The sequence below is a fragment of the Cervus elaphus genome, chromosome 15 (genome assembly GCF_910594005.1).
Source record: "Cervus elaphus chromosome 15, mCerEla1.1, whole genome shotgun sequence".
NCBI lineage: Eukaryota > Metazoa > Chordata > Mammalia > Artiodactyla > Cervidae > Cervus > Cervus elaphus.
The window spans coordinates 89,254,455-89,275,688 of NC_057829.1; the positions used below are offsets into that span (position 1 = coordinate 89,254,455).

At 47.8% G+C, this 21,234-nt stretch overlaps 1 protein-coding gene across 10 annotated transcripts in view; it reads left to right on the plus strand.

The window, feature by feature from the left end:
• Positions 1-21,234, plus strand: part of PTPRE (protein tyrosine phosphatase receptor type E) — a 180,553-nt gene that overhangs the window by 71,245 nt on the left and 88,074 nt on the right. Inside the window, exon 1 of one of the 10 annotated variants that reach the window (XM_043925330.1) lies at positions 2,697-3,312. The exons of the other annotated variants lie outside the window; for them this stretch is intronic. The gene's annotated coding sequence lies outside the window, so the exon portion shown is untranslated. Of the gene's footprint in view, positions 1-2,696; positions 3,313-21,234 lie in introns of those variants that run through there. 10 annotated transcript variants of the gene reach the window in all.

A 21,234-nucleotide genomic window follows, 5' to 3' on the forward strand; every position in this document is an offset into this window, starting at 1 on the left:
TGAAGCGGCTGCAGCCTGTGGGCAGGTAACATTTGTTCTGCCCTCCTGTGTGCCTGCCTTTTGTGAGTGAACTGGGATGGGGGATGCTGGGTAGTTGCCTTTCTCAAATGTATCACCTTGTTTGAAAAACCTTGACTCTGTTCAGAATTATTCTAAGGCCGGTGGGTCAATTCTTTGGCCCCTTTGTTCAAGGCTGTGCCTTTCATCTGGGCATCCATGCTTATGATTATTCCCGGTATGATCAAGGACATTCTGGTCGTATGGACTCTTTCTCCCTATCTCGAAAAATGCTAAATATAGTCAATGATTTATCAAGACAAAGAAGAGGAAAACTCCCATTTCCTACTTACTCGACTCATTCCGTTGTCCATGTTCTCTATCCTGTAATTATTGGATGTGGATGGTTCTGAGTGGCACGCTTTCCTTGGGCAAATGTCCACGGTGGGAATCAAAGAGAAGGGCCATTACTGGAACAATATTAATGGGATGGAGACTTAATTATAGGAAGTCCTCCATCCCTTCTTGTCTTAGGATCCCAGGCGAGAGGTACTGCTCATTCAAATGGGTTGGCAAGGATGTTAAACCTGCTGCCAGTGAAAAGCTGCGGGTCCTGACCATGCTGCAATGAAATACTGGAGGGCAGGCCCCCAGACTCATCTCCTTCTGAAAGTAGGTGCGGCTTATGATGTGTTAGAAGTGGCCGAACTTTGCCTCCCCTGGCTCTTGGCTCAGCACCAGTCCTTCCACATCAGTTGCCACATCCGCTTGCCCGAGGGTTTCCTGCCCTTTCAGCTAGTCGACCCGCTGCCAGGCCGTGCCTGGGTCAGCCTAGCTCTCAGTTGAGTGAGCCCATGACTTGTGCTTCCAGGGGGCCCCTGGCCCCCACCGTCTCAAACCAGCCGCAGATTCGGAAGTCCCTACGCCAAAAGCTGCTGGGTGTCTGTGTAGGAGCCCGACTTCTGACCTCGGTCTCCGCCAGGGGCGCTTGGCAGCCAAAGCTTCGGGCAGCATCTCGTCCACCTGGTCCCAGCCTCTGCCTCCTTTTCAGCAGGAAGCTAGAGCTGTGCTTAGGGCGCTGTGAGTCCTTGCTAAGAGTGCTTCTGATTTCCAGAATCTTCCTCTTCAGTGTGAGGGAAGTCTGTTGGAAGCATGAACTTGCCTACCTACCGCAGCTACCCTGTTGCTGCCTTTGTTTGGAATCAGGTCTCTTAGCCTACGGCAAATTCATTGCTCAGCTGTTGAGAACTATTCTAGAGCTTCAGGGTTTCAACTAATAGAAAGGAATTTATTTCTAGTTTGTGAGGTTGGACACTTGCTTTTTTAGTCATTTAGAGCTAAACAAATAGGTCGCCTTGGGCAGAGCAGGGGACAGAACATGCCCTGAAGTCGGAGCCTGTCCCAGGTCACCGTCCACACTCGGGCCAGCGGCCCCAGAGGAGTGAATTTGCCAACCTCTTATGCTAGCAGTTCCCAGGGTTCTTGTGACGTTTAAGTGAAATGACCCCAAGAATAAGCGCTTAATAAAATTGTTTTTGTTCCTGGTGGCTCAGTGGTAAAGAATCCACCTGCCAATGCAGGAGACATGGGTTTGATCCCTGGTCCGGGAAGATCCCACATGTCAAGGAGCAGGCAAGCGTGTGTACCACACTGCTGAGCTTGCCCTGGAGCCCATGCTCTGCAACAAGAGAAGCCACCCCAATGAGAAGCTCGTACCCTGCAGCTAGAGAAAGCCCGTGCTCAGCCACGAAAACCCAGTACAGCCAAAACCAATGCGTAAATAAAATTATTTAAAAAAATATTGAAGGCATGAGTGATATATTTGCTGTACTATAATGGATATTGAAAATCATTTCCTTGTCTAGCAATAACATGATTTTTTCATTTGAAAAAAGACACTGGCTTAATATTTGAATCTTTTTTTTAAAAAAAGGTCAACTTTAAACTGGATTAAGAGGAGTCTTTTTAGTACAACCACCCGTTCTCATATTTTCTTCTTTTTTCAATATTTAAAAATAGATTTGGGAAGTAATACTCTAGTTCATATTGATCAAAAATGACCAAAGTTCCCTCAACTGGGGAATACTTGCATCTCTGAGGATCTCGGTTACTTAGTGTTTTAAAACTATAGTGTAACTCCATGGCTGATTCATGTCAATGTATGACAAAACCCACTACAATATTGTAAAGTAATTAGCCTCCAACTAATAAAAATAAATGAAAAAAAAAGTGGAATTTCAGAATTAAGAATATATGAAAGATACACAATTAAGGTTTAAATATTTTCTCCAGGATCTTTGAGGTCTTGTTAAATACATTATTATACCAAATGGTATCCACCAGTAAGTAAAGCTAAATGGTACTGCAGTTTGGTGATTTCACTGTGGTTCATGGAAATACCCCAGGAATAAAAGAAAACTTGAAGTGTTAATATTAAGTAACGGTGAATTGAATTTTAAAATTCACTTAGAATATCCATTCACTAGCCTGGTCCTCTGTAAGGCTCTGTGCTTCCACCTCATCAGTTTCAATACACGCGACTGTCCTCTGCCAAGTCATTTTTTCTTCCTGGCTGTTGGTTTAAAGAGCCATCATGGTAGAAAGGAAAGGAATGAAGAATCTGAAGGTTTTCAAATCAAGGGCAGGGGCCTTGCTCTCCCAGGGCAGGGGGACCACCTCAAGCGTGCTCTCCGCCCGTCTCAGGTTGCATTCCTGCTGGCAGAACAGGTGCTCTGCGGCCTGAGCCGGCTTCCGAGTCTACAGGAAGACGAGAGAAGCCTCATGTGCAAAGCACAGGAGATTTGAAAACTTTCTGAGAGATCCGATTCCTATTTCCTTCATTTGCCACGTCCTGGGGGTTTTATTAGCACGTGTGGACTGTCCCGTCCAAGCAAAATGTGTTTCTCCCGACAATGAAGCAGTTCCTTTCCCGCAGACTGAGAGTAGGAGCTGACAGCCAGTTGGAACAATGCCTTTGGATCTGATGGTGACAAACGCATTAATCCCTCGCTTATTTCCATTTCCATTTTCCACCCCCAGGAAAGTTTCAACATTCTTCCAAGAAGTGCCTCCTGAAAGCGTCTACTAGGTATTCATTTGTCATATAGCAAAGGCAGGGATATTGAGCTGTCAGAGTTTCCGCTTAGGGAAAATAGGAACACAGATCTCCTATATAAACGCACTTCTCACCTCTGAGCTCCCAGCAGACCCAGCTCAGAGCTGAAATTCTTCTAGAAATCCTTTTCCAGCTGGCAGGAAGACATGGATTCTCTCAGGCCAGGATGGGTGCCCAGCATCGTCCCCGTAGGACACGAGGTAAAGAGAAGCTAAAGGGCAGCCTTTCTTATCCCCGGGGAATTATGCCGTGTTTTATATTTATGTGATATTTTGGGTTGATCAAAACCTTTGTTCGGGTTTTTCTGTAACATCTGATGGAAAAACTCAAGCGAAGTTTTTGGCCACCTCAATCATTCCTAAGGTATTTAGAAACTGGGTTAAAGAATATTATCAGGAAGCCTCCATTAAATGAAACATTAGCAAGCCCTTTGGTTAATTCTGTGCTGCCCCGGGCAGGAAATCTGGAACCGGGGCTTCAGGAAACTGTTTTAACGCGCCCTGTTGGATTCTTGGCCACAGCTGGCCAAGTGGTGCATGGGGATGGTCCAGAGAACGGTCTGCTTGGGGGCTGACAGGAAGTCACGTGAGGCTCACTTTTTAGGAAAACAATCCCCAACCATCGCTGGGGCCCTGAACTGCCTGGATGACACATCAAAATCCTATCCGTTTTAAGTCAGACATTTTCTATTTTTATAGTCAAAACCATCCTCTTCATTTCCCTTAGCAACTAGATTTGTGAAGTGGCATTTTAGTTACTGGTGGCACGCTGAGAAAGCGGGCCATGCCTGGGTGGTCGGGCAGCAAGCAGGTCTCCCGGGAGCTGGTGTCTGGGCTCACGAGGCGGGGCTGACCGTCTGGGGACAAGCTTGTCTCGTCCGTGTGGCGGACATTGCAGGGACAGATGGCGTAGTCAGCTGCAGATCTGTGCCCACTGCCTGGCGAGAGGCGGCATTGACGCGGGGGGAAGGAAGATAAGACATTTATAAAACTGTTGGGGGCGTGACTTACAGAGAACGTTCTCGGACCCGTTGAGCCACGGAGCCGGGAAGGAGTCCCGGGGTCCCATGGAAGGACCATGGACCAGTCCCCACTGAACACGGGGCCTCACTGCCAGCTGCAACCCCATCCTGGGCGGCGGGGATGAGGGGGGCGTCCCTGTGTGAACTGGGACATGCAGGCAACGTGAGAGTCTGTGCATTCTTTCCAAAATTGCCAATTGGAAGTGACTTTTTAAAAGACTGCTTATTACGATGCAGAGTTTGCTATCAACTATTTAAAATGTTGGAAAAGGAAAGATCCCTGTGGAATTGCTGAACCAAAATGTGTCTCATAATGGATTCTCTGAGTAGCTTTTCTCCTTGTTTTGAACTGAAATGAACATAAACCTGCCGGGGTCCAGCCTCGGCAGGACCCAAGGGGTACCCTCAGGATGAACGGCGTCGGCGAGAGAGAGAGAGAAGACACGTGAGACCAGCCTTGATAGGGCCAAGTCTGACTGCGAGGGAGAGAGAGAAAAAGAGAGAGAGAGAGACAGAGAGAATGACCAGACGGGGGTGCGGAGAGTCTGGCAGAGTCTGGCAATGCTTTATTTTTTACCACAGCTTTTATACCCTAAGTTAGTACATTTCTAAGGGGAAGATAGTTTAACATTACGTCAGCTTGTCCTTCACAAAACCAGGGTGTTTTCTGCATACTTCTTTGTTTATGAGGGTCTTGTACATTATCTTCTGGCCTGGGGACCTATTAACATTTTATGCAAGTCAGGTGAATGTAAACCTATTTTGTTTCTATGGTGACCTTAACTGAAAGGTAGCAGTCTCATAGGGCAACAGTACAGAGTAGAAGTATAACCTTGTTAATACAAAAATTAGTCCTTCTGCAGAAGTTGTCAGTTGCGTTTATCTAAGAAGTTTACCCCATACAGACTCTGCGGCTTCAGTGAGGCAGCTTCTGCCTAGCACTCCTGGCTGACAATTAACAATCTCATTGTTACCACACTAGGGCTAAGCTCTTATTTCTCTAGATCTTTAACTATATTAACAATGGTTTCTATAACACAAGCTTAGCACATTAAAAGCAAAAATACAGCAAGCATAAACACAGCAAGCAAATCACAACTCAATAACCACCTATAGAATAATTTTTCTTATGTTTTCTAATAGGACTCCTTTACCCCTTAAAAGGGCTCTATATCTATTAGGGCTTTTATATAATCAGGTTCTTTATGCTATTTTATGATTAGGATATTATAAGCAATCATGCATATTAGTACCAAGCGCATAAATGCATTTGGCTAACAAACTACCAGCAAAGGAGTTTAAATTAAAACACTCCTTTCACCCTGAATAATCTCATAATATACCACCACCTGGGAAACTTATTGATTAAAGTTCTAAATTGATTCTTATTTGGGAAGAGATCGGGGAAGGCCTTCCTGCCTGTGTCAGAGAAATTAGGGAGTAGTCCATTGAGGCAGGCATCAGAAAGACAGATATCATCTTTAAGGTGATCGCCGGGGGCAGCTTTTCGAAACCCCTGAAAACCTGATCCGCCTTGCCCGTCAGGTTTTCTCCCTTATGGCCTTTTTAGGGGTAGGGTCTCGTGTGTTGGCTCCCAGCATCTCTCCTTTTTTTTTACTTTTTAAGACAGCCAGATGGATCTCAGTCGCAAGCTTCTGAGTGCTCTGCCGGAGAGTTCTGACAATGCAAGGAAGGATTATAATGAAAAGTAAAACAAGGGCTGCTACAGCAGCATAACTGAAAATAGCTGATAGGATATTTTTTCCAGTAATAAAGTTAGAAAAGGTATGAGAAAAATCATTAGCAGCTCCTGCAGCAGTAAAGTCCAGGCGGGAATGTTCTAAGGTTTTTATCCGACCGTGAAGCTTTCCAAGATCTAAACTAATGCTGGAGCTATTCCATACACCTGAAATATGATTTTTAATCTTTTCCCAATTGTAATCCGTATCACTTACTTTTAGGGGCGTTACACAGATCCACCGATAGTCGGCGTGACAGGATAATGCTAACTTTACCCTTAAAGCCTGCAACTCAGTTCCAATATGCATGACTGCTTCTTCTAGGGCGTCTATTTTTACTTCTAATTTCCTATCTATAATCTCTTGCATAGCTAGAGCTAAAGAAACATTTTTTGACATATCATTGACATATTGAGCAGTATGTACTTGTTGAGTCAAGGATATCGCTGCCACAGTGACAGAGGTAATTGCTGTTATCAAAGCTGAAATCCCTAGGATAAGTAATCCTACAAACTGTCGGGAATGCATTAAATCTTGTAGTTGTTGCAGAATGGCTACACCGTAATTGTCATACCAATAGGCGTTCACTCTGACAGGCACCATAAGGTAGGGCGGACGTTGAAGCACCACAAAAGAACAAATGTTATATTGAGGGGTTAAACAGGATGAAAGCATGCATTGTTCACAGTAGACTCTATTTGGTCCACCTGAAAATTCATTTGTATATGAAGTCTTCTTGAATCATTAGTAAACAAAAAAACGTAAGGGGAGGGTAAACAAGCCAGCACAGAATAGGTGGAATCGTTTTCTGGCCGAGTTAAAGTAACAATGGAGGTGGCAGCAAGGGCTCTCCAAATTTCTGGTTGCCAAAAGGTTTTGCCCTTAGTAGTATAGGACAACATGGGGGGAACACATTGATTATAATGCCATCTGCTGGGCACCAATGGCCAAGGGAGGGAATCATTTTTCCAATTGCTAAGCCTACTGACATGGTCAGAAACAGATCCTGGATTCTGACTTGGGTTTGGATTGCTCCAGTCTTGTACCGAATAGTTTCCACCTCCCGGTATTCTATAATCTATTTTTGAATTATAAGTACAAGATTTCCATACTGGATATCCAAGGCGGTTGTCTATAGTTTTCCATATGACATCTGACGGAGCAACATCAATACAATTTGGATATTTTGGTGGAGCATTAAGGAACAAGGATTTATAGGGGTCAAGGACCCTGGGCATATGGGCCTGTAATATCCAAACCAGCCGATCTCCTGTTTTGTCTGAAAATTTTGATGCTGGAGAATCTGTCAGAATTGCTTTCTTGGAGGCTCCAACACACCCCTCCTTAGAGGGAGTGATGAGATCACTTGTATGACTATGGGGGAAGTTAAAGCAAAGGGGAAGATCATCCATTAATCCCCTAAAAGTATAGTTAAAATTGATGGGATAATGATCTTTATCACAAGAAGTATAGGATCCTCCCAAGAGATGAGGCTGGTCTGTGTTGACCCGTATAGGGTCGCTGTTCCAAGTAACTACTTGGAAGGTCAGGGGATCAGGGAAATGTGCCCAGTATTTTTTTGAAGTAGAAGAGGTAGCACTTGCCTGACAAGACAGTAAAGCAAGCATGGCAATAAAAACCCTTTCGGGAGAGGCTGAAGATCGCTGCAGGGAAGCTATTCTCTGTGCTTGATGACAGAGTGACTTAATTTGTCCCCATGTGGGTATGGAGGTTTGTTGAGTTGTCCGCGCAGGACGTCCTGGTGGTTTCCATTTGTTCTTCTGGGATCTCCATTGCCGGTTGTTTCAGAGTCTGCTGGACCTTCTAGGCCGAGGTAAGGGCAGAGGAGTGCTCTTCCTCCTCTATGGTTGAGGCTGCGAGGGAACCGGAGGTCTGGGGGACTGCGACATGGCGAATCAGTCTGTCTGGGATCTAAATTGGCGAGTCAGCACGCTGTGGGAAAATATAAGCATACCCTCGCCCACTGGTTAGCAAGGGATCAGGTCCCTTCCATAGTCTGGAAAGGAGGTCTTTCCACTCTACTAAAGGTTTCATATCTTTTTGTTCTGGGTTCCAGGGACGGAACATAGCTGTTAAACCGGCTTGATCAGCATTAAGGTTATTAAGCACAAAGAGGGCGTGCTGCAAAATGTGGAGTGGAGAACTATTTGAACTGCCCTTCCTGTAATTTAGAAATTTGTGTTTTAAGTGTCTGATGTGCCCTTTCTACAATTGCTTGTCCCTGGGGATTGTAAGGAATTCCTGTAGAGTGGGATATACCGAATTGGGCACAGAAATTTTTAAAGGACTTAGATGTATAAGCTGGAGCATTGTCTGTCTTAATTGATTTTGGCATTCCTAAATAGGAAAAACAGGCAAAAAGATGTTGAACTACATCTTTATAGGCTTCTCCCATTCTGGCAGTAGCCACAATGACATGGGAGAAGGTATCTACAGTAACGTGCACAAAGGATAGTTTTCCAAAAGAAGGAACATGTGTTACATCCATCTGCCAAAGCACATTAGGTAGTAAGCCACGGGGATTTACCCCAAAAGGCAAAGTGGGAACTGAAGTAGGGCAAAGTTGACATGTCCTAACAATTTCTCGTGCAGATTCCCTAGGAATATGGAATTGATATCGAAGGGCAGTTGCATTTTGATGATGCATACCACCACCTGGGAAACTTATTGATTAAAGTTCTAAATTGATTCTTATTTGGGAAGAGATCGGGGAAGGCCTTCCTGCCTGTGTCAGAGAAATTAGGGAGTAGTCCATTGAGGCAGGCATCAGAAAGACAGGTATCTTTAAGGTGAGCGCCGGGGGCAGCTTTTCGAAATCCCTGAAAACCTGATCTGCCTTGCCTGCCAGGCTTTCTCCTCGTGACCTTGTCACGGGTGGAATCTCGTGAGCTGGCCTTTTCGAAAAGACAAATTTCACAAGGGAGTGTAACAGCTGAAATCCAGGTTTTCTCCCTTACGGCCTGTTTAGGGGTAGGGTCTCGTGTGTTGGCTCCCGGCATAAACCAAAGCCAGAACTTGGATTTGTGTTATTTCATGATGGGGGCTGATGGCATTCTAACAACATTTTAAAAATACGCATTGACGGTATTTAACTGATTTCAGATGACTCTCCCAAGATAGATCTGCTCTCAGAAGTGGTACCGATTTTGTGTTCAGGTGTTAGATATATATAAATATTTTTAAAGCTACCGTGTTGCTGTTGAGAAGTTAATTTTTTTTTAAACGTCATGTTGGTGGAAATTATCATTCCCCAAAACAGGACTTGATCTATTTCCTGTTTTGCCAGATAATGTCGTAAATGCCTTATCCTGAAAACAAAGTGGCACTGACAACTGACATGCGTGTGGGGCAGGTAACAGCTCGCAAAGCAAGCTCACTTTCTTTGGCTCCTTGAGCCTCACCGACACCTGGAGTCAGTCTGGGTGTGCATTCTCCCTTCTGCCATAAAGATGAGGAAGCAGACTTGGGGGGCTGTGGAGAAGTCAGGGGACAAGGGGGAGGGGGCTCACAGGTCCCCGTGTCCCCTGCACGGAGGCCAGGCTCCTCTCAAACCTGGAAACCAGTCAGCACTCAACATCTTCTCCAAAAGTGAGGGGCAGACCTGTCAAAAATGGAAATTACGTTTTTATGGAAAATGTGATTTTACTGTTATGAAAGTAATAGAACTCATTACTAACTAAGAGTGTGTCCCATGGATTCTGCAGTTTTCTGGTTGATAATTCTATTTGGGAACAGTTTTATGATCGCCTAAGTTGATCTTGGCCAGGGTTCCGAAATGTTTCCACATGTTATCTGCTGACTGAATCCCGTTTTCTAATCTCTTCCAACACTCTTGCCAGGCTTCCTTTCTCTGTGGCCAATAGCCTGTCCATCCACTCGCCCGGCGTTTATCAGGTGTCTCCTGCAGGCTCATGACTGGGCCAGACCTTGAAAAGACACAGTGGTAGATCCTCATTCTGACTTCAGGAAATGCTGTCTGTAAGGTCTCTATTAGAGTCCTTTCTTTAGCAAGTCTGATTGTGTGTTCTGTGCAGTAGCCCAGACAAGGAGTGGACAGAAATAGAGTTTAGCTGGAGAAAGCTGAATGAATTAGACGTGTCCCTTCATGTCTGAGTCACACCTTCTTCGTCTAAAAAGTAGAGAGTCTCCTGAGGATTTTCTTAAAGGTCCCCTCATGACATAAAGGTCTGTGCTCAGGGGTGGTTCCTCTCTGGATTTTGCGTCAACAGCAGAAATGCCCTTCAGGTAACCACTGCTGTGAATCCTCCATATCCAGGGCCCATCGCCTTCCCTTCCAGGATGAAATTTGTACGTCGTGATGTCAATGTTTTATAATTTTCACTTTGAAAAACATCTATTTTGGTGCTGTCTCATCCCTGCCCTCTTATTTGTATTAGCTCTCCCACTATCCCCCAGAAGAAGTGGGAACCTATAAAGGAGCGTTTGGCTCCCAGAAAACAATTTTGGAAAAGCGATCTTCTTCTTTCTGTGATGTTGCTCACATACACTGAAAATTTCAAAACTTAAGCAGAAGCATTAGTTAATAAAACAAGTGTCCCTTTTCCACTGTTTCGTAATCCATCCCGGCAAAGGGTTCTGGGGGCCTGTGATGGGGTCTCTTTCATCAGAAGTGACGGACAAGGAGGGCGAGTTGCTCAGTCTGCATGGATACCATGGAAACATCAGTGCCACTCTGCTCCCCTCTTGTGACGGCTCTCCAGAAAAATAAATAAAACCAGGCTTGAAGCGTGTGCTGCTGAGATGAAGTTGGAGATCTCAAGTGCACACAACGTGAGTGAGATCAGATTCAGAGGCATCATCATTTCCAGGACCTGCTTTTGGCTTCCTTCCAACGTGAAGCCAACACCGACATTCTGTTGTGCTGTTTCCCGCCGTGGGTGGATTTATTTAATTTTTCATGAGTGATTCACTACCCATGGCTGTATGTTTTCCTCCTGTGCAGCTGAGGATTAAGTCATGTTTCCTTTTAAAAAATGATTTTTGATAGAATCTGACTAGTGTGGGTTTGGGACGAGGGGACACATTCTTATCACTAAGACAAGGCGCTAAACCTCTGCTGGCTCTTACGAAATGGTAGTGATGTCACCCTGTGACGTTTTTCCACCGGAGGGGATGGCGCTTTGTCGAACAGCCGAAAACATCTCTCTCTGTAACAATGTTTTTGTAAGTTGTGTAATTTTTTTAAACTTTTTGTTTAAACATGTTGCAACAAATCCAGTCCACTTGCAATGTCACATGGTAGGACTTCCCTGATGGCTCAGACGGTAAAGAATCCACTTACAATGCGGGAGACCTGGGTTTGAACCCTGGGTTGGGATGATCTCCTGGAGAAGGGAATGGCAACCCACTCCAGTTTTCTTGCCTGGAGAATCCCATGGACAGAGGAGCCTGGCAGGCTGCAGTCCATGGGGTTGCAAAGAGTCAGACACAACCAAGCGACTTTCACTTCGCCTCAGGTTTCCCTAACAGAAAGCCCAGTAAGAGAGTCAGTGTCCGTGCAGGTTCACACGGCCTCCCCCCAAGTGGCCTCTGTCCGCCCAGCTGGGGTCTGGTGACCCCAGTGTCCATCACCTTAAGTGACAGGAGCTCCAGGGTCATCTTGGGGACCTGTTCTGTGGAGGTGGAGCTGTTCTGTTCCCATCTCAGGCTCCCTGCCAGACTGCTTCCACTCAGAGGCAGCTCAGCCTGGCTCCTTGAGATGAATGGCGAGTGAAGACCATCTGTCTTTGCCGTGACACACTTCTACTGGGGCCAAGCAGAGAGCAGGGACCCTCCAGGGAAGCAGTCCAGGTGCCTGCCCTGCACCCAGGGCACCCCGCATCGATTTCCACGGCGCTGCCTGAGAAGATGGGTGAGCACCGGGATGGCACATGCGGGGGCCAGGAAGGTCCGGAGGCAGCGGGAGATGGTGCCAGTCAGAGAAGAACAACAGAGGGAGATGATGGGGTGCCGTGGGAGGGCAGCTGGGCAGCCCTGTGAAGTGGGTCCGATCAGAGAACTCTACTGGCAAAGAAGCAGAGGAGGGGCCCACCTAGGGGGTCAGGAGGCTCACTGTTTCTCCCAACTGGCTGGGTGGCTTTAGTCAAGTGGCCCACCTCCTTAACCACCCACCTCTGCAAGGCTTCAGGATTCTGTCCCTCCAAGATGGGCCTGCGGAAGCAATAGCATAGTTCTATTGTTGTTTAGTCACTAAGTCATGCCTTTTGTGACCCCATAGACTGCAGCCCTCCAGGCTCCTCTGTCCATGGGGTTTCCCAGGCAAGAGTACTGGAGTGGGTTGCCATTTCCTTCTCCAGGGGATCTTCCCGACCCAGGGATTGAACCCATGGCTCCTGCATTGGCAGGCGGATTCTTTACTACTGAACCACCAGGGAATATCCTCGAAAAGTTCCAGTACAACGTGAATAGCCCAAAAGTCCTCTGTGTTCCTAGTGAGGATGCTGGAAAGTGCACGAGGCTGTTGCTTTTCTTTGGGGGCGATCTGCTTCTAACCAGCATCCTAGGCCCAGGCTGAGGGCTTCCCCCAGCTGTTTCCCTGCCCAGGGGACACAGCGTCATCAGGGCGGGCGCTCCCAGGCCTGGTAAAGCTCAGGAAGAGCCAGCTGCCCCGAGGGCCAAACCGCAGGCCTGGGGTGGGAGCCTCCCTCCCTCTGTCCCTGAGCAGAGATGCACCGCGGTCAGACATCACGGAAACCCAGAACCTCGCCAGGATGCCAAGCACCGCATCTGCACATCTGTAGACAGGTGGGAGTCTTCATTCTCCATCAGACCGTGGCTGTGGTCGAGCCCTTTCGGAAACTCAATTTGAAAGTGAACGTGTTAGTCACTCAGTCGTGTCTGACTCTGTACGACCCCATGGACTGTAGCCCGCCAGGCTCCTCTGTCCATGGGATTCTCCAGGCAAGAACACTGGAGTGGGTTGCCATGCCCTCCTCCAGGGGATCTTCCTGACCCAGGCATTGAACCCGATTCTCCTGCATTGTGGGCAGATTCTTGACCATCTGAGCCACACTTTAGAGGTTAAAGAAATAATAACTTTTATTTCAGCTGGGTTGTAACTCATAAAAATTTGTCTGTTGTATATATCACAGTATCCCTGGGGAATTTGAGAGAAAAAAAAAAAAAAGTTGAAATTGCACCTAATCACAGAACCCACTGGGCTTGACCAAGGGTGAGCAGATGCCTGAGACAATGATTCACTGAAATTTCTCCACCAGATTCTGGGAAAGACAAAGAACTGTGTCAGCGGTGTCTTAGCAGTCCTGGCTGGTGCGCTCCAAAAATCCACAGGAAAGGGTTTTTTCTTCAGGAGCAGGGTCTAAAGAGAATGAAATGCTAATCTTGAGGAATGAAAAGCCAAATTCAGAGAATGGTCGGATGGTATAGAGCAGCCTCTTCAGCTAGAGAAAAATGCATATTTTTAAAAATGACTGTTTTCTATTTTTTCCCATGATTTCTGTAATACGGGACACAAAACAGGAAGTTAACGCTTGGCTGGACCCTTGAAGAGGCACAGAAAACAATGGATCTGCCCCCAGCGCTGCCTGGGCCACGTGGGGGCGGGTCACCTTCTGGAGGACCCAGAATGTCCCAATCCGAATCTCCCGAGGTGGCCTGGCGCCTGGCAGGCCTCTGTGTACCGTGGATAAATGAACAAATGAATGAATGTCTGAGGGAGACTCGGGAGATGACCCGGTAGCAGAAAAAAAAACGCATTTTGCATTCTTCGTAGTGCCTGGGGCGGCACTTAGCAAGACCAGGGTCGTCTACACATGATGCCCGATTGCTTGTTCAAAAAGCAGGAAAAGAGCTTTTTCCTTTCTTCAGTGGGTTCCCTGCAGACCTGCCAGAGTGTTTCGTAGCTCCCATTTAACGCCACGCTCCCTGGGGCAGGGGGATTCTTTCAGGGCACAAAGACCCTCAGGGATGCCCAGCGCCTGCTCTGGAACTCAGTATGAGGCCTGTGTGTATCGGGGGCCAGGAATGGACCTGTATGCAGGATCCCGCCCAGGGACGGCGGCAGAAGGTGTGAGTCAAGGCCCCCGAGCCCCAGCACAGTGCAGAGCTGTCCTGTCAGGCTTCTCTTTGCCAAACACAGATTCAGAGACAGAATTCTTCCAAATTTCAGGACACGGCCTGCGGTGGTCAGCCCCAAGCCCTGAGCCCCTTCTGACTGTCTCTTCTCAGACTCTGAGGCCAGCTCTGGTGTGAGCAGTGACAGTCAGGGCACTGGAATGTTCCCCCGGGGTGTTTTGCAATAAAGGACTTTTTTTTTTTTCCTTCTGGGAACATGATATACTTCCAGCTAGATCTTTACAATTCTCCCGGCTTTCATCATTAGTTTCTGGGAAGGTCTCCCCCATTTCCCCTAGGACTGCCAGTCCTCGCTATGAGACTTCTGGTCCTCGGGGACTTTCTCCCACTCACTATTCAAAAAAGCCATATTCACCCACTCCCTCCCCTTCTAGCATGGAGGCCTTCTAGCAGGGTCCCTGTCCCTCTGGGCCTGCACACAAGTGCTGGTATGTGAGTGAGTGATTGTGATTTAATACTCCCTATGCTGCTTTGCCTCCTTTGGGGAGCAAGAGACATATAAATAAATGATTGAAGGCAACTAATGTGGCTCAGTGGTAAAGAACCTGCCTGCCAATGCAGGAGACACAGGAGATGCCGGTTCAATCCCTGGGTCAGGAAGATCGCCTGGAGGAGGAAATGGCAACCCACTCCAGTACTCTTGCCTGGAAAATTTCATGGATAGAGGAGCCTGATGGGCTACCGTCCCTGGGGTCACAAAGAATCAGACACGACTGAGCACACACGCAACACCCCCAAGCATCCCAGTAAAGTCCTTTCACAAATGAGGCCGAGCCGCTTTTGTTTGACTTTGTGGCTGTGCGCCAGATGTCAGGTGGGCCTGCTGGTACTTCTGGCCCCATTCTACCTGAACTCAGGGGAGAGCCGTGTTTGGGTCTGCCGTGGTCCCCAAACTGGGCCAGAACTACACATTTCAGCCCCATTTGGATTATCAATGGCAGTTCTTTTCCCAGTCCCCTAGTTCATTTCATGTGGATTCCTAAGAACGAAGGAGTAGGCTGTCCAGTCAAAGCCACCTACAAGCCTTGAAGTTCCCTGCCTTGAAAGGGATACATTTTAGGTCAATCAATTTAAGGTGTATAGTCATAGGTGAAGGGGCTTCCCCAGTGGCCCAAGTGGTAAAGAATCTGCTTGCCAGTGCAGGAGACTCGGGAGATGAGGGTTCGATTCCTGGGCCAGGGCAGATCCCCTGGAGGACGACATGGCAACCCGCTCCAGTACTGTTGCCATGGACAGAGGAGCCTGGTGGGCTACAGGCCATGGGGTCTCAGAAGAGTTGGATATGACTGAGCAGCTGAGCATGCACGCTAAGAGGAGGACCTGTTATCAACCGTGAGTTTACGTGCTGAGAAGAGTGACCAAGTTCAAGTCCCCCGGGAGCTGGGCCCCTCGGGCACCACGCAGGATGGAGGGTGGGGAGAGAAGGCTAGACCAGCTCTCAGGGCAGCCCCAGGCCCAGAGAGAGGCGGGCAGGGCTGGGCACCTGGACACCCAGAGCTCTCAATGCCCAGGAGCCCTGATTATCACCTTCCTGTGCCAAGAGCTGGTGTCATCGCCTTACCCTCCCAGTCCTGGGGGAATGGGTGATTGGGTGACTGAAGAAAATACAAGGAAATAGGATGATGAAGACCTGAATGTGCAAAATAAGTCATGCTAGCCCAAACTGACCCTGCCGCGTGGGGGAGGATAGGATCTCAGAATTAACACTGGGTGTTGTGTTATCCCTCAGTTTGGTCCAAACCCCCTGAATTTCAAGCAGGTGAGCTGTTGGCATTTTTGCGGCCTATTCTCGTGGAAGGCGCTCCACTTGGAAGCTGGGTCTCACCACTTCACTGTTATTTTTACAAGTGTGAGAGCAGCGTCGCCTCACGACTCACAGCCCTGGTGAGCCCTCCAGCTCAGACGTCTGACCTGGCTATGTCACACACTGGGAGTTCCGGCTGCAGAAACCGCCTCCTCGCTGCCTGAGCTTCAGACACGTTGAGTAAAAGGCCAAGCGTGCCGTCTCCGCTAGGAGATGGATGGAGCAAATCCCGGAAAACAAAAACCAGGGAGCCTGGCTGTAGCCGGGGCATCAGTTTATGTCAAGAATGGACTCGGCGCCTCTCACCACCTCCTTATCCTCAGAACTTCGGAGCACCTTCAGCCAGGAGCCTTGCTTGCGGCTCTCCTCCCTGAGAAGAAAGACTTCAGATCTGTGCGGCTGGAGGCTGAACACCGGGGCCTGCTGACTCCTGGGGAGGGGGACGGTGTCGCTCTGCTCTGATGGGAGGTGGCAGCACGGAATTGGTCCTGAGAACAGCTTCATTCTTCCTCGTGTGTAAAGTCTGTGGCTGAAAATAAGTCCTCTTAGAATGCATCCTCAGTTGCTTGATTGAATACACACTCCTTTTCTGGATTTCCCTGGTGGTCCAGTGGTTAGGGCTCCGAGCTTCCACTGCAGCGGACACAGACTTGAGCCCCGCTTGGGGAACTAAGATCCTGAATGCTGCATGGTACAGTAAAAAAAAAAAAAGAAAGAAAGAAAAACAAGAAAAAAGACTGCAAACATATCCCGTTTCAAGACACGGAAATTTAAGGCTGGTAGGTGGCTTTGCTTGGTGGGCATATCTCTTAGCTCTCAGAGATCTGTCTCAACTGGATGGAGCCGTTGTTTTCCCTTCTGAAGCAGAGGAGGTTAATCCACGGTGGCCACCTCCTCCAGGAAGAGAGGGTGCAGCCCAGGGGCTTGCCACAATATGACTGTCACATCCAAGAGGCCAGGTTCAGCCACCAGCGCCGCCCTCAAGGGGCTGCCCAACAGCCAGTGAGTCCCGAGCTTTGGAGGGCCTCCATGCAAGGGACTTGGGTCCCAGAGGCCCCTAAATTCTCGGGGCCTGTGGATCCAGAGTAGCACCACAGAATTACCAGCAGGTGCTCTGCTGATGGCCCAGAGCCCGCAGGCAGGGTTTGGAACTGGACCGTACCCAAGGCTTCTGTGGTTTCAGAAATAGCTCCATGCAATAGATTGTTACAAACACCTACGTGGAAAGGCTGTTTCAGTGATGCTGCAGTGTCTGATTAATGCTTCTGTATGGCATCACAGAATGACTAGAGCAAGCCCTCTTGGCGCTGTGGCAAACTTGCTGAGCGTCAGAGGAAAATTGTCAGGTCAGGAACCTGATCATTCTTAACCTGGCTCATTTGGCATTCTGTCCGTAGCTCAGGCTATGCTTGCACATGCACTGGGGAAAAAAAAAATAAAACCCAGGCCACCTTGAATGAAATGGTTTTGACCTCTATTTTTAAAACGTGCGTTAGCGTGAAATAGGGAGCTTTCTCAGAGTTCTGCAAACCGCCTACTCCACCTGCCACTGTCTCAGCTGCCAGCCTTGGTGTCAGAGAGTCGGATTTCTTTCAGGAAATTCACATCAGGGACATGTTGCCAGGGAGTGGCACCCTTCACCTCTCATTTCAAGATGATGGAAAGTGGTGGTTTAGTTGCTCAGTCATGTCCTATTCTTGAGACCCCCATGGACGATAGCCTGCCAGGCTCCTCTGTGCATGGGATTCTCCAGGCAAGAATACTGGGGTGGGTTGTTTCCTTCTCCAGGGGATCTTCCTGACCCAGGGATCGAACCTGCATCTCCTGTATTGCAGGCAGATTCTTTACTGACTGAGCTACGAGGGAAGCCTAAAAAGGTTGTGTTATTCCTAGCGTGGATGTGGAGCAGCAAGCAAATGATGTCTAATTGTCTGGAAGGTAGAGAGCGCCTCCAAGAAACCTGCGCTGTCAGATGCTTCCGTCGCTCTGAAATGGACAACTTTACCTCTGTTTCACCAAAGGCGGTTAACTGTGCTGAAGACACTCATGCATGTGATACTAGAGAGGGGGGACTGTCTCCAGCCTGCTCTGCTAAAATCATGGCTTCCACAGTAGAAAATAAACTCCGAGGAGAGGATTGGGTGTGGGGGGCTGCATATCACATATCAGGGGGCAGTGTGGAGAGAGACAGTGGCACCCCCATTTCTGATACTAACTTCAGACAAAGTCTATTCAAACCACTCAGGATTCTAACCATACAAACTCTGACTTAAAGGATTTTTTTTTTTTCCAGGAGATCAGCACTGGAAGCTTCCCCACGTTTTGTTGTTGTTGTTGTTTTGTTTTTAATTTTACGATTTTATTTATGTACTTTGTTTGCTTAATTTTGAAAGGTGAAAGTGTTAGTCGCCCAGTCATGTCTGAGTCTTTGCAACCCCATGGACTGCAGTCCACCAGGCTCTTATGTCCATGGAATTCAACAGGCAAGAATACAGGAGTGGATAGCCACTCCCTTCTCCAGGGGATCTTTCTGACCCAGGGATTGAACCTGGGTCTCCTGCATTGCAGGTGGATTCTTTACCGTCTGAGCCACCAGAGAAACGTTTTTATTGGAGTATAATTGCTTTACAATGTTGTAATAGTTTCTGCCATACGACAAGATGAATCAGCCGTTTGTATACATACGTCACCTCCCTCTTGCTTATTCCTGCCCCCAACAAAGGGGAAACCGACAGTAACACAGTAACAGTGGGGGACTCTAATACCCCTCTTATACCAATGGACAGCTCATCCAGGCAAAATTAATAGGGAAACACAGGCCTTAAATGACACGTTAGACCAGATAGACTTGATTGACCTTTGTTGGACATTCCGTCCGAAAGCAGCAGAATACACTTTCTTCTCAAGTCATTCCCCAGGTTTTCTAACTGTGGTGCCTCAGTCCGGAAGCCAGGTCAGTGGATCCTCACCCGTCCAGCGCACCTCCCAGCACTCAGCGGCTGCCCTGCGCCTCATTTCCTGTCCGAGCTGAGCTCAGGGAGGCTCTTCTTTCCCCGAAAAGAAGAGGCAGAGAGGGGCAGGGATGGCTCAGACCACACACACTCGGGCCGTGAACTCACACAACCCCAGCTGATGCATCTTGGCTGTTGGCACGTCTGCTTGTGTTCAGCCCTGTCTGACTCTTTGCGACCCCGTGGACGGTAGCCCTCCAGGCTCCTCTGTCCATGGGGTTCTCCAGGCACGGATACTGGAGTGGGTTGCCATTTCCTCCTCCAGGGGATCTTCCGGAGCCAGAGACTGAACACACATCTCCTGTGTTTCCTGCATTGGCAGGTGGCTTCTTTACCACTGAGACACCTGGGAAGCCCTCCTGGCTGTTGGGAGTCACTGTAAATGTTGCAATCCTCATTTCTTCTTCTTTTTTTTTCCCTTTCTGTTTTTGTTTTGGACCTAGTTCACAATGAAAAGGCGCACAAAGCAGGAAAAAATGCTAAGGATCCCAAAGTAAAAAGCTTGTTCCTAAAAAAAAAAAAAAAAAAACTTGTTCCTTTCTTCCATGGTCTGTCTCAACTTGCCATGGTGTTATTTGCTATTTTTTTATTAATTTTTTCATTGAGGCGTAATTGATTTACAGTGTACTAATTTCTGCCATTCAGTTTCAGTCATACATACATATGCATATATACATGTGTGTGTGTATATACACACACAGACATTCTTTTATAATATTCTTCCCCATTATGGTTTACCATAGGATATGGATATTGAACACAGTTCCCTATGCTACACAGTAGGACCTTGTTGTTTATCCTTTTTACAGATAATAAATAGCTTACATCTGCTAACCCCAACCTCCCACACCCCTCATTTCTCGGTAAAGTGGGCATTGTGAGAAGTGTGTCTATTCTTTGTCGAAGCCTGGGTTTCTGAGGCCCCCACAGCATTCCTTCCTACGTGGAGAGAGTTTTCTTTCTGTTCCCAACACAACAAGGCTTCTTAGCTTCAAGCCGGGCCAATATTAGTGTCGTGGCAAAAAAAAAAAAAATTGAAAAAGGCAAAACAAAGCAAATACCAAAGAAGCAAATCTAGTGATAGAAGAAGAAAAAGACCAGAGTGCACAGATTACCTGAGTTCAACTCAGATTAACTTAATGAATTGGGGCCAGACTTAGATTTGGCATTTTCCTGGAAGTTGGGCTTTAGTAAATGACTGCCTTTTCCAAGAAGTGGTCTCTGAAACCTAATCCAGGTGCTTTGATGTCTCCCCTTTCGATGAACGCTGTCTTGTCAGGAGTCCAAGCTGGCACTCAAGACCATTCACAGTAGGAGCTCAGACAGCTGACTGCTCGCCCTGTATTCAGATCCATCCTTGTTTGCTGAGAAAGAAGCTGGGGAGTCCATGTGCTCCAGAGGAAGGCTACCACCTGCCATCTCCCTGGCGACCCCCCACCCCCCTCCTCTGCTGGGGGGCTGTCCTGGAGGGTGGGGAGACACCACCCTCCAACCTGGATTCAGGGCCAGAGCTGCAGAGAACCAGAATCCTTGAGTTCAAAGTGAGTTCCCAACGTGAACGGTTCAGCCTTTTGAAAATCAGGGCTCACAGATGGACAAGTCCTATCAGTAACAGTCACTTTTGTTTAAGGAAACATAATATTTTATTTATTTATTTATTTCTGATTGTGCTGGGTCTTTGTTGCCGCGTGGGCCTTTCTCTGGTTGCAGTGAGTGGAGGCTCCTCTCTAGCTGCAGCGGCCGGGCTTCTCCTGTTGCGGAGCATGGGCTCTCGGCGTGTGTGCTCAGTAGCTGTGGCTCCCGGACTCCTGACCACAGACTCAGTATTGTGGCTCACGGGCTTAGCTGCTTCTCGGCATGTGGAATCTTCCCGGACCAGGGATCCAACCTGTGTCTCCTGCACTGGCAGGCGGATTCTTCCCCACTGTGCCAGCAGGGAAGCTCGTATTCTACATTTCTTATTTAAGCCAAACTTCACAGGTTAGAGACCTCAGGAATTCATAAGTAAGTACACGAATATGTACTTGTGTGTGAATGCGTGTGTCTACTGCATGCGCGCTAAGTCACTTCAGTTTGTGCGACTCTTTGCGACCCCATGGACTGTAGCCCACCAGGCTCCTCTGGCCATGGGATTCTCCAGGCAAGAATGCTGGAGTGGGTTGCCATTTCCTTTTCCGGGGGATCTCCCTGATCCAGGGACTGAAACTTTGTCTCATGCATCTCCTGCATTGGTAGGCAGATTCTTACCACTAGCACCGCCTGGGAAGTCCTGTGTGTCTACTAGTTACAAATAAAAGCAAGAAAACAGAGGTACAAATAGGAGTATTAAGTTGCTGCTTTAAAAAAGAATATGGCAGAGGTTCAGTTAATGTGAACTTCCCAAAATGAAAAATGTGTAGTTCCTCATTTCT